Genomic DNA, 14,227 nt, shown 5'->3' with positions numbered 1-14,227 from the left:
AATAATGGTACACTTGTCCAGCTGTACTTTGTATTTTTGTATATGCCTATCTTTTGAAATAATTTTATTGCTTTGTGTATATACTGATCACCTTATTGACCTTTGATTCCATCGTACTGAAATTTTAGAACATATTTTTGTGTTCTTAATTGTCACATAGGAGAAGTCTTTCTAGACAATAAAATACATTCAAACCAAACCAAAATCATGTAATACAAGAAATGTTTGTAAAACACATATGCCCCCCCCCCCCCCCCCAATGGTGCAAAATTGAAAAGGGTTATACACATGCGTCATTTAATTGGTATAGTACCAAATCAATTTAAGATATTGAGTGGAAAATATCTTCCTATGTCCAGAGTGGTTTGACCCCTTGGCCTTTGAACATGTGATCTAAAAATCTATCGGAGTCATCTACTCCTTAGGATGTACCAGTATACCAAGTTTGGTGTCAATCAAGCAAATGATTCTCAGAATATAAGAGACAACATATTACTATGTTCAGTTGCCCTTGACCATGTGAACCCAAAATTAGTAGGGGTTATCTACTCATTATGATGTACCAGTGTACCAAGTTTAATGTCTGTCAAGCATAGGGTTGTCAATATATTGAGCGTACAATAGCATCCTATGTCCAGAGTGGACTAACCTTTGACTATGATCTCAAAATCAATAGGGGTCATCAACTCCTTACAACGCACCAGTGTACAAAATTCGATGTCTTCTAAAAACAAAAGGGGGGTTGTCTCAAAATATCAAGCAGACGGCATTTTTCTATGTCCAGTTTGACCATGTGACCTTAGAATCAATAATGTCATCTACTCCATACAATGTACCAAGTTTGATGTTTGTGAAGTAAAGGATTCTCAAGATATTGAGCAGACAGAATATTCCTAGGTTCAGTTTGACCTTTGACCATTTGATTTTAAACTCAACAGGGGTCATCTACTCCTTAGGATGTACCAGTTTATTAAGTTTAATGTCTGTCAAGCAAAGAGTTCTCAAGATATTGAGCGGAACGTATCTTCCTATGTCCAGTTTGACCCTTGACCTTTAACCATGTGACCTCTCAATCAATAGGGGTCATTTACTCCTTACAATGTACCAGTGCACCAAGTTTGATGTTTGTCAAGTAAAGGAGTCTCAAGATATTGAGCTGACAATACCGTCCTATGTCCACTTTGACCCTTGACCTTTAACCATGTGACCTCTCAATCAAAAGGGGCCATCGACTCCTTACGATGTACCAGTGTACCAAGTTTGATGTCTGTCAATCATAGGGTTCTCAAGATATTAAGCGGACAGTATCTTCTGATGTCCAGTTTGACCCTTAAGCATGTGATCTGAAAATCAATAGAGATTATATAATCCTTAGGATGTACCAGTGTACCAAGTTTGATGCCTGTCAAGCAAAGGGTTCTCAAAACATTGACCGGACAGTATATTCTTATGTTCAGTGTGACCCTTGATCATGTGGCCTTAGAAGTAATAGTGGTAATTTATTCCTTACCATGTACCAGTGTGCCAAGTTTATTATCTGTCAAGCAAAGGGTTCTCAAAATTTTGACCATATGACTTCAAATCTACTCCTTAGAGTGTACCAATGTATATTTGTCAAGCAAAGGGTTCTCAAGATATTGGGCGGACAGTATCTTCCTATGTCCAGAGTGGATTGGCCATTGACCTTTGAACCTGAAAATCAATAGGGGTCCTCTTCTACTCATAACCAAACCACATATGAAATATCAATATGATCAAGTGGTTCTCAAGATATTGAGCGGACAACATGTGGTCAACCAACCGACTGACAGGTGCAAAGCAATATGCCCCTCTTCTTGAAGGGGGCATAATGATCAAAGGTTTGCTGTGAGAATTATATGGATTTTGCTCAAAGATGGCAGCCATGGGACACAACCATTGAAAAGTGTGGATTCATCTATTGTCGAAAGCATCTATTGTCGAAAGACAATGACTTCGGTCACCAAGTGCTTTCTAGAGACATTCTGACGGTTTTTATTAGTGGTTGATAATCCAACATTCTAACGCTTGATGTCAACGTATTAAAATATGTTATATAAGTAACACTGGCATGAATGAGATACAAAACTAAAATGAATTATACTTTGCATTCATTGAAATTTCAATAGCATGATTGACAAACATTCTGAAATGTGTGTAAAAAGTAGGCGTGTTAGCGTGTGTTTATATAGTTCTTTGGTTACTTAAAATGCATAAAAGTCAGTCTTCGTTCATTGTACTATAATCATGGGTCCCTGTTTTACTTAGTCATATTTATATAGAATATTCCCAGTTATAACGCGAAAATATTTTTCAGCTACGAAAATGAGCTTAATGGACTTCCGTACAGAGAAAACTGTTGGAAATAAGGGAAAAAACTATTCCAATTATTTCAAGATTCTTTGATAATGCATACATTACACAAAACATTTGTTAATGATATTGGGGCTACACCTGGTGATCTATACTAAAACCCTGTACTGTCATCTATAAAGCGAGAGAAAAAAAAGAAGAGAAGCAATGAATTTTCAACCAGAAAAGGCATAGAACATGGGTTGCTCTCTGCTCATAAAAGTAGACAAGTACATGGTCACAAACTGTATGCAAAGGACTCTTTTCAGACAAACTGATGTCCTATGGTGCTTCAAAGGTTGATCAATTTATCGTAAAGTAAAATAGAGGGCCAAGTTTGATTTCCTTATTTAGACTATTGATTTAATATTGTGAACGTAATGAATTCACAAGCTTAGTAGTCCTTGACAAGTGAATATTGAGAGAATGTTTATTTCGTGGGAACGAATTTTATTTCGAAGGAACGAATTTTATAGGAGTTATGAGATTGATCACTGTTCGTTATCTTCACCTTTCATTTCGTGGGAACTCATTTTTTTCAAAATAAATCTCATCCACCTGTCCGAAACCAGCCATAGTAGTAACTTAATATCTTGCATGTAATCGGTAAAATCGATTTTGCAGCTTCCATATAAAATTAAAATGCAAATAATTTAAATATCTCTCTCTCTCTCTCTCTCTCTCTCGTTCCTTCGTTTGAAAGATCAGTGCTTAGATAAAAAAATAAAATAAAATGCATTGAATCTGCATTGGTTTGTTACTGACAAAACTTTGTTAAATGTAAATACATATACATGTATTATATAGGCACATTAGAAGTACATGAATATGATAAGCTTATGAAGAAGTGAAGATAACGAATAGTGAGCAACCTCAGCAATTTTATAGAGTATGTTAAACACGGTCCCTTGAAAACACCAGAGTGGGGCCATGTGCCTAGGAAGAGTAAACATTCCTTGTTGACCAGTTATACTCACCATGAGCCCTTTAAATGAAGTAATCCGTAGTCAAAATCAGTATGTAAAGAACGGTCTAATAATTAGTATGAAACACGCAAGACAGCATTTCAACCTAATGACAGGTTGTATTGAAAAATAAATCAATGCAACGAAAATAGAATTTGCGAAATACTGACTTTGAATGAGACTGCTCAACCCCCCCCCCCTTATCTGAAATGTTGACCTAAGCAAAAAAAAAGTTGTAAAGGGACTCTGAGTACGGTCACACCTGACTACATGTATGTAAAGGGACTCTGAGTACGGTTACACCTGACTACATGTATATAAAGGGACTCGGAGTACGATCACACCTGACTATGTAAAGGGACTCTGAGTACGGTTACACCTGACTACATGTATGTAAAGGGACTCTGAGTACGGTTACACCTGACTACATGTATATAAAGGGACTCGGAGTACGATCACACCTGACTATGTAAAGGGACTCTGAGTACGGTTACACCTGACTACATGTATGTAAAGGGACTCTGAGTACGGTCACACCTGACTACATGTATGTAAAGGAACTCTGAGTACGATCACACCTGACTATGTAAAGGGACTCTGAGTACGGTTACACCTGACTACATGTATGTAAAGGGACTCTAAGTACGGTCACACCTGACTACATGTATGTAAAGGGACTCTGAGTACGGTTACACCTGACTATGTAAAGGGACTCTGAGTACGGTTACACCTGACTACATGTATGTTAAGGGACTCTGAGTACGGTCACACCTGACTATGTAAAGGGACTCTGAGTACGGTTACACCTGACTACATGTATGTAAAGGGACTCTGAGTACGGTCACACCTGACTATGTAAAGGGACTCTGAGTACGGTCACACCTGACTATGAGAGATGCTGATAGATTACAGAAATTGTCGGAAGCCTAGAAGTCGAGCAAGAAACATCATCTGATATCCCTAATGCAAATATTTCGTTGGTACAAACACTATTACAGTAATTGGCTAACGTCCAAGGTATGGAGAATACATGATCTGCTTCACATACATAGCTATTCATTTATTCTCTAATCGTACTAGTTTCAACCCGCGCAAGCGTGAGGGAGATAAAGACCAGAGGTTTTGATGGATAGAATTACCACGTGATTTGCATCATAAACCTAGCACAAAGTAAACAATCATGATTTATACATGTATTTACATTATATTACTGATTTATATATCCCTATGACTATAGCGATCGAAGGGCCTATTGCTAAGCAAGATTTAGATTTTGGGAGATTGAAAAATTGACAGAATTTTTAGCGTCGAAAAAATCTCCCATAATCTTAAGGATCGTCCTTAATTTTTAATCTCGCTAAGTAACACCTCGTTGACCCGAGATTATGAACATAGGCTGACAACCCCAATTTCATCCTAGTTTTATGATTCCCAGCAGATCTAACAAAACCCGATACCTAGAAGTGTCGGATCCACGTAGTGAATACAAGGTTAAATAAAAACAAAATACATAAAGCGCCAATATTACCAACGACACGAACAATTAGATGAATCCTAGGGATGACCCGTCCCTTGCTCAGGACAACCGAAAACGTTTTATCAATAAAAATACAAATGAAGGGCTAGGCGAACACTGACCCCTGGGCGCACTGGAGGTAGAAGCAGGCGCCCAGGAGTGAACATCCCCTGTTGACCGGTCACATCCACCATAAAGCCGACAACGTAAGTTTAACTTAAAATATATTTACCACTAAACAAATTAGATTTGAATGAATTATTGTTTTGAAATTCAAAAATTAAGTGAAAGAATCCGGAACAATATACAATAATTATGGGATTTGAAAACTCAAGGCCGAAACGAAGTTAGTTGAGTTGTGCTGGAATTGCTGTTCTAGAAGACAAAATTACGGGAACATGTCTGGGACAAATATATTCAATAAAGGTACGATTTAGAAACTCAAGGCCGAAACTTGTTCGAAATAATCTTCCAAATTTGCTTCCTGTTTGGATATTTTATTATATGAATATTGACGTTTATCAGCAAACTAACAACTCGGCTTTATGACAAAAAGGATAAATTAAGCTTCTTCCTTGTCAAATTTACACATTAAAACACAATAATGTTTTGAACAATCACAGTCACAATAAAAGATCTCCGATATTTCAATGGCTGCGCCCACAACTAAAACGTGCAGTATTGCTTTACTAGTAATGACGGACAAAAAAGGCTACAGATCCCTGTTTACAGAAGCAAGTAAAGTTTATAAGTATTCATTAAATGAAATTCGCATTAACAGCAGCGGTTACGCTTGTAAATTCTGTATTAATAAACTTCATCGAATTCTCACACTTGATGAGGAAATTCGGGGTAAATTGGATGTGTTCAAATCTGAAAGACTAAAGTTGATCGGACAATTATCTAAAGAGAGCGGCGTGGTTACGCAAATTATATGGTAAATCTATTACACCAGTGAAGTCAACAAAGAAGCGTCCATTAGTTACAACAGCTTAAAAAGTGTTCAGTTCTCAATCAGCAATCCTCGGATTATTCCGCTACGAGCACGCAATGACCTCCAAATGATTTTCTTTCCACTAAAAAAAACATCATGCAAGATCACCGATTGGTTGACTAATGAACATAAATATTCATGAGGTCGATGATTGCTTTTTAATTATACAGCCACGGCATTTGATGTAATGTAAACGGAGACAATAGGCGTGGCTTGCGACGATGATTTAATTCGTGAAAGAATGTTCTGCATATGGTCAATTTTTAAATCGAGGCAGGCTATTGACAAATAAACTGATATTACAAGGTTTCTACAATTCCGTTTAAAGTCGGTATTTCGCAAATTTTACCGTATTTGCAAATACAACGTTCCATTTGGCCAAATGCCGACTAACTTGTTTCATACCAATTGTTGGATTTTTCTTGAATACGGATGATTCCGTTTGCCTGATCAAGATATAGGGCTCACGAAAGTCTGACCGGTCAACAGGGGATACTTCTTACTCCTAAGTACCTGATCTCATCTCTGATGTGTCCGTGTTTGCCCTAGTCTCGGTTTTGTATTCTGTATAGGATGCTTGTCGTCGACCACTGCATTGTTATTTTCATGTTTTTGTATAACGACACTGTCTTTGTTTGACGTCAAATGAGAAAGTGCTGGATCAGGTAAAATACTAAATGTCAATCCCTAGTTTTGATTGGATTCTTTAAAAAGTGCATGGGAGGGATCCCAATTCCCGGGGGGGGGGGGGGGGGGGGCTGGATCCGCGCATATATATGTAGCTAGCTCTAACAGCAGCATCGTCAACATATCAAATACGAATAGAAATCGTTCTAGTGATGTTTTGTAATGATTTCATTCATAAACATATGCAAGTACCGCTCGGTGCCCCAAATGGCGTGTACATACGTAATTTTACCGTCATTGGATAATGTGGCAGTATATCGAATTTGAAGATGAATTGAACACAGAGCGTCTTAATCAATATTTTTATCATACACTATTCATTTATTGAACATCTTGAATAAATACATTTTTGATTTATAATGTGCATATTCATTATCTAAGTAAAATATTTTATTTCACAATAAATGTATTCGTTATTGATCATCAACAAAAAATGTTTGTAAAACATATATCCCTCCCGTGATGCAACATTAAAAAGGGTTATACAAATGCATCAACACATGTAATGATGCCAAATCAGTTCAAGATATTAAGCGGACAATATCTTCCTATGTCCAGAGTGGATTTACCATGTGACCTAAAAATCAATAGGGGTCATCTTCTTTTTAGAATGCACCAGTGTACCATGTTTGGTATCAATCAAGCAAATGATTCCTAAAATATAGGAAAAATATAGTACTATATCCACTTTGCCCGTGTGAATCCATATTTTATATGGGTCATCTACTCCGTATGATGTACTAGTGTATACCAAGCGAAAGTATTTTCCTGTGTCCGCTTTGACCCTTGAGCTTTGACCATGTGACCTCAAAATCAATAGAGGTAATCTACTCTTCACAATGTACTAGTGTACCAAGATTGATGTCTGTCAAAGAAAGGGTTCTCAAGATATTGAGGGGATGCATATGGCCTTTTCCTATTTCCAGAGTGGATTGACCCTTGACCTTTTGACCTGAAAATCAATAAGGATACTATTTTACCCATAACCAACCTACACTGTGACACATGAATTATCATTACGACCAAATGAATGGTTCTCAAGATATTGAGTGGACAGCATGATGTCTACAGGCCGACATCGATAGATGCAAAGTGATATGCCCCTCTTCTTTGAAAAAGGGAGGGGGGGGGGTATAAATGTCACCATTACAATTTGTATAAGATACTTGTATTGACTATTTCTTTTTTTTTCTCTCAATGCGATATCTGAAATTATTACGTCTTTGTTTACTTTCATCGATAGTTTCCAAGCATACTTTACACGAACGAACGGATATATACACACATTCATTTGTTTTGTCTTACTTTAAAATTGTGAGATGCATTTAAATGAAATTTCACAGCAGAAAGCAACTCTAATCTCTATTAATCCGTTATCTTGTTTGTTGAAGTTTTTGAAATCACCTGGACTATAAAGCCTACTGCTGGCATTTCGATTGCATTTAATTTCCGTCATTTTTGAAAGTGTACTACTTTTCCTTTCCGCCATTTCATAATTTTCATTTTTGGCACTTTTCGGAGCTTTTGTGTTAAAATCTGCAAAAGTAAATATGGTATATATTGTTACTAACATATAAAACAAGCATAGTTCTATACGAAGGAAATAACTCTACTAAACTATGAAATAACCAATGCTTTGGACATAAATTTGATGTTTTCACGGATATGTACACATGTAGTACAGTTTTAAATCATGCGAAACTATTGTTTGTAAAAAGGTAATACTTATATCCTGCTCAAAATCCCTGTGGTGAGCAGGGGGCTATAGGTTTTACCCGACTAACGGAAGAGGTAACAATAAATTGCCGGAAAAGTACTGTAAAAATGCCGGATATGGAAATGAAAATAAAAATGTTGAGCATAATAGCGTAAATGAAATGCAGCGGGCAATCCAAGGGGAAAAAATAAAAATGCTGGAATAACTTTCTATTAGAATGACTTTAAATAAAACATGGTAGTAAGATGACAAGGTGGTTGACTTTGACTAGACAAGATACAACCGACACACAGGTAATTGCATTCGTATACTAGATCAAAGTTCAGTTTGCAAGAGATTGCATGGAATCCTTGATATTGTACTGAATTTTACATTCACAGGGCATAAATTTACATTCACAGGGCATATTCACGCTTGAACATGTTGGGAATTCATCTGGATGCTTCATATTTATAAATCTATTTATAGATTGGGAATCCTGAAAGAAAAAACTTAATAATTCTATAGATTTATTTAACAAAAACAAATAAATATCAAATATAAATAATAGATAAACAATTTATTATGCAAAATGAGATAAACACGGATATCTGAGGACAAAAAATTATAACACACGTAGTCTGCTTTTGCAATTCTGAGAGTGAAATTTTATGTACTCAACTGGGGATTACAATAGCCCAGTTCGCACCCTGCGACAGCTCCTTTTTGTCACAAACCCAAATGCAAGACACACCGCACACTGCCCAGAGCGATTGCAATATTGAAGTCGAACTCCGGCATATGTTTATGGCACAGGCACTTGTTTCACTAATATTAGTATACAGAGGCCATTACTTATTTACAGAAACAAGTGGATGTGGTTTATGGGGAGGCACAGAAACGAGGCTTTTATACGAGGTTGTAACAGCAGTGACGGCTTAGCAGTTTACTGGTAAAACTCGAAAACCCACCTAAAACACTCACTTGTCCATCTGAAAGAACCCTACCCGTCTTGTTTCGATCGCATCCTACATCATGATCATGCACATGCTTGCGACTCACTTATCAGCAATCTGCATTAAAATTTCGGACAGACAGGAGAAAAACAATATTGGGAATAAGAATTATTGTGATTGTGTCTTAAATACTATACAGTATATTTGTAAACACTTTATACCAACTTGTTTGGGAATTTGTAATATTTTATACCAACTTGGTTGGGAATATCAACAGGTTCCCATTTTGTCGTGAGAAACCTGACTTTCTCTGTATTGGTCGTGCTGATCTTTGTACTGGGTGGTTATTTTGACAGGGTAGATGGTCCAACACTCTACGTAGGTGGGATTTTATTCTCTGCTGCTTTCGGACGGAAGTAATCGCATTTGGCGGGTGGGGGTAATTCTAGAGTAAATCTAAGACCGGAAGTATCATTACACGTATATAGCTCTACTAAAAGAACTTGTTCTGGGTAAATTTATGTATAGTGATCGTGAAAAGGTTTCATACGAAAAAAAATTGCACGAATATGAACTTTGCACGAATATGCGCTGCAGTTTTAAACATAGCGCGTATGAACATCAATATAGTACGTATTTCTTAAGGACTAGGAATATTCCGACAGAAATGAAAGTTGGATGTAAATATCGAAAATACCCTTGGGTTTTTTCAAAAATGATAATCCCCCCCCTAGATTTACAAAATACGTTTCCAGGGATCACCAGTGACGTATAGCCTCTAATAAGGAGTTATGGGATTGATCACTGTTCGTTATCTTCACCTTTCATGATTTTATTAAGTAAATTTCATTACGTTACCACGAAGTTAATATTCTTATTGAATTAATTAAATTATTTCTTGAGTATACAATTATTGAACCAATGTTAACTTAATTTAGCGAAAATAAACTAATATAAATTCTTTTTTTAAATTCCGCAGAATACTTTGATATAAACAAATGTGATTAACTGGTGGTGATAGAAGATAACACAGGAGGCTATACAACATGAGAAAAAATGCCATGTCAAATTTTCTTAAGTTCTTACTCATCCCTACTGAAAATATTGATAAACATCGTAAGATTATCTATACAACTTCCGCATCCTGACCTTGGTGGCTGTTCAACTTAATGAGAATCAGTTAATTATACGCACCATTGTCTTCACATATGTACGTAGTCTGTTATCAGAGGGAAATGCTAGGTCGTAAATTGATGACGGATAAAGTTAACTTCGCGATCTGCATGCTTAGCTTTCCTCGTTGAAAAAAGACACCTCTTCTTTGATATCGCATTCCGTATCAAATAAAATTTAGATTATTGGTCCAAACGATGGTTTTGGAGACTACGAATATGTTTGTTCAAAGCCCAAAAATATTAGTTTTTCATAAATATGTCTCCGAAATGTATTATTTTAATCAAATTCACATTTGGAACCGAAGCTGAATTTTAACAGTATCACACATTTCAATTTATACCATTCGCTCCGTTTTCCCTGTAACACTGTTATTAATTGAAACTTTCGAACTCTGAAAGAAATGATGCTATAGGACAACAGTATCAACATATCATTCACAATGCACCCCAACAAGCAATCACGTAATGCACCCCAACAACCAATCACGTAATGCACCCCAACAACCAATCACGTAGTGCACCCCAACAACCAATCACGTAATGCACCCCAACAACCAATCACGTAAATCTGTTAACGTCCCGGTATGGATGTGTGAAGATTAACTATTATATTACACTATCAAAACAGAACATGACTAAAATTATATGAAAAACTTTCAAATATATATGGAATGTGACATAAACCAACTTAAGCTACATTGGCGTGGCATCGCAATGCTGAAGATTAATTTGTTCATCTGTTATTATCATTATTATCACAGTCCCTGAAACATTATACTTTTCCACTTGTATATGTATTCTTTATTGCTTAAGACATATGTCTTATCACATCAATTTCATAAATACATAAAAATGACACACTTGAACTGTGTGTGATCGTGGAATGCAGATTAATTAGTGAACGGTTAATGAACAAAGAACGAACAATAGCACGAACAGAGTGCAAACACAAAGTGAACGGTAAACGAACGGTGAACGCAAGATGAACGATGCATTTGGAATGTCTCGGGTATTTTCCTCGCATTGTACGTATTCCATATGATAGGTAAGGAAATCTGTGAATAAATTGTGTAGTGCCAACATCATCAGACTGGAATAAAAGTTAAATCACTTTGTGCTGTGAACACTTCTCTAAGAAAAAAAAATTAACGATTCATACGCAATCAGGCACGGGAAATCGGGAGGGGAGGATGTCCCCACTTTTTTGACAACGTTCATTTTCCGTTATTTTCTTATAAAAATAAAGAACCATTGGATGATTCCCCCTTTTTGACAGTAGTACAGGTGTAATGAATGGGAAGATTATGAGCTTGAAGTTATCAATATTGGCCCTATCTATTGAAGGACGAGCCCCCCTTTCCGATCTAAGGAATCGAAGCAGCCTCGGCAGGAAAACAACAATTTTGAGGTAAAATAAGTGGTGGAAATCAAATGTGGACTCCAAAGAATTCTAATGAACTTTTAGTAAATTTGAAATCACAAAACTTTTCTCAAATCGACATCAAGACTTATGACTTTTCAACACTTTACACGACTGTTCCTCACGATTAATTAAAGACTAGACTTTTGACATCATAGACATAGAATTTTTCAACAGAATTGGAAATTCTAGTGATCAGTCATTCAAAACTTACTTTTTAAAACACAGCTCTGATTATGTGCGTAAGCACTCTGCAGTTGATATTAAAAAAGATGCTGGAGTTCCTCATTAACAATATCTTCGCAGTCTGGCGATCAGGTCTTCCAACAATCTGCCGGAATTCTTTTGTTCACGAATTGTGGTCTTTATTAGCTGATCTTTTTTTTTATATTCATATAGAATTTATTCAAAAGCTTCTACATCAGAAGAAAAAAATCCAGTTTCATTCATATGTCGATTCGATGTATCCCAGAAAACTCGAATGAAAAGACACCACAGAGTCCTCCGCATCTGCTTCGTATACTTAAATATTTTATTGAACAAAGATGTTAACGGCAAACAACAACTCAACTTTATGATAAACGCTTTTCCATCGTCAATTTCCCATATACTTATATAGCAAAAAAATCCATTATCACCTGCGAATGGTGTTTATATCTCTCAACTGATTCGATACGCAAGAGCTTGTTCTGTGTATGATCATTTAAATCGCGGTAGGCTACAGACAAATAAGTTGATGTAACAGAGGTTTAACAGTCTCGTTTGAAATCAGCATTTCGTAAATTCTATGTTCTTTATAACGATCTAGATTGCCAATACATTATGTCATAGGGTCAAATGCTGTCTGACGTGTTTCATACCAACTGTAACGACCGACTTTACTGCGGATTACTCTGTTTTATAGCTGATCGAGAAATAGGGCTCACGGCGGGTGTGACCGGTTGACATCAAATGCTTACTCCTCCTAGGCACCTGATCCCACCTGTTTGCCCAATTCTTAATTTCGTATTCCTTGAAAGAGTTATTAGATTGGTCACTGTTCGTTACCTTCACCTTTTCTTGATAAAGTGGTGGCTTTTTTTATTAGGCCTTTTCATTTAATGCTGAAGATCTGTCATGATAAAGTGATGCTTTTTCATTTGATGATGTGGTTCTTTTATATTAAGGTTGTGGTTACACGTTGTCATTTTATCATTAAAATATAGTGCTTTCTACATTCATGCTAGAGTTTTTCTCAATAGATGAAAGTTCCCCCCCCCCCCCAATAAACCTGGTATTTTTTCTTTAAAAGATGGCGGTTTCAAAACTGGTATTGTTTTTTTATAAGATGGCGATTTCAAAACAATAGAGGATTTTTTCATATTGTGCTGTGAATATTTCATAATGACGAGGTGATCAATCGCGACCCCTCGCATAACCAAGAACTCATTTCCGATTGTGATTCTGAAAATAATTGAAGTGGGTTGTTTATTTATTTATACTCTCTGTGCTACTATTAATTTTTTATTCTTTATATGAGATTGATCACTGTTCGTTAGTTTCACTTTTTCATAGTTTAAAAAATGTGATCAATAAATTCTTACATTACAATTTATTTTAAAATCATATTCTTTCATTTCTTTAACTGAAACGAATTTGATGTGACCAGGTTTATATGACGGACTCGAGCAAGAAAGGTATATTAGAAGATTTAAACTTGCACCATTTAATCCCCAAATTTGAAGCAGAGAGGATAGGCTTAGAGAGTTATTTTTTCACCCATATGGAGACGTCACCATTGCCGGTGAAGGGCTGCAAAATTTAGGCCTATGCTCAGCGCTTACGGCCTTTGAGAAGGGAGGGATCTTTATCGTGCCACACCTGATGAGACACGGGACCTTGGTTTGCATATGGTCTCATTCAAAGGACCGCCCCATTTAGTTGTCTCTTACGACAAGCAAGGGGTACCGAGGACCTATTCTAACCAGTGTCCCCTCGGCACATTTACATAAAAGCACCACAAAATTTAATGAAAAAGTATATTTAAAAAAACCACCACCTTATCACGATAAAACCACAGCATATAACAAAAAGCAACCATCTTATCATGAAAGAACCACAGCATATAACGAAAAAGCACCACCTATCAGGAAACAATCGTGACCTATATTGAAAAAAACCGCCACCTTATAAAAGAATCACGGCAAATAATAAAGAGCACCACCTTGTCATGAAAGAACCACAGCATATAACAAAATAAGCACACCTCATAGGATATAAAAAAGCACCACGGCATATAATAAAAAGCACCACTTTATCATGAAAAAACTACGACATATAATAAAAAGCACCACATCATCATGAAAGAACCACGGCATACGACAAAAAGCACCACCTTATCATGAAAGAACCACATGGCATATAATAACAAGAGGCACATGGGCCGCATCGCTCACCTGAGTCACCTTA

This window comes from Ostrea edulis, chromosome 6, assembly GCF_947568905.1.
Source record: "Ostrea edulis chromosome 6, xbOstEdul1.1, whole genome shotgun sequence".
In the NCBI taxonomy this organism is placed as follows: Eukaryota; Metazoa; Mollusca; class Bivalvia; order Ostreida; family Ostreidae; genus Ostrea; species Ostrea edulis.
Note: the sequence above shows the minus strand (reverse complement) of the source record.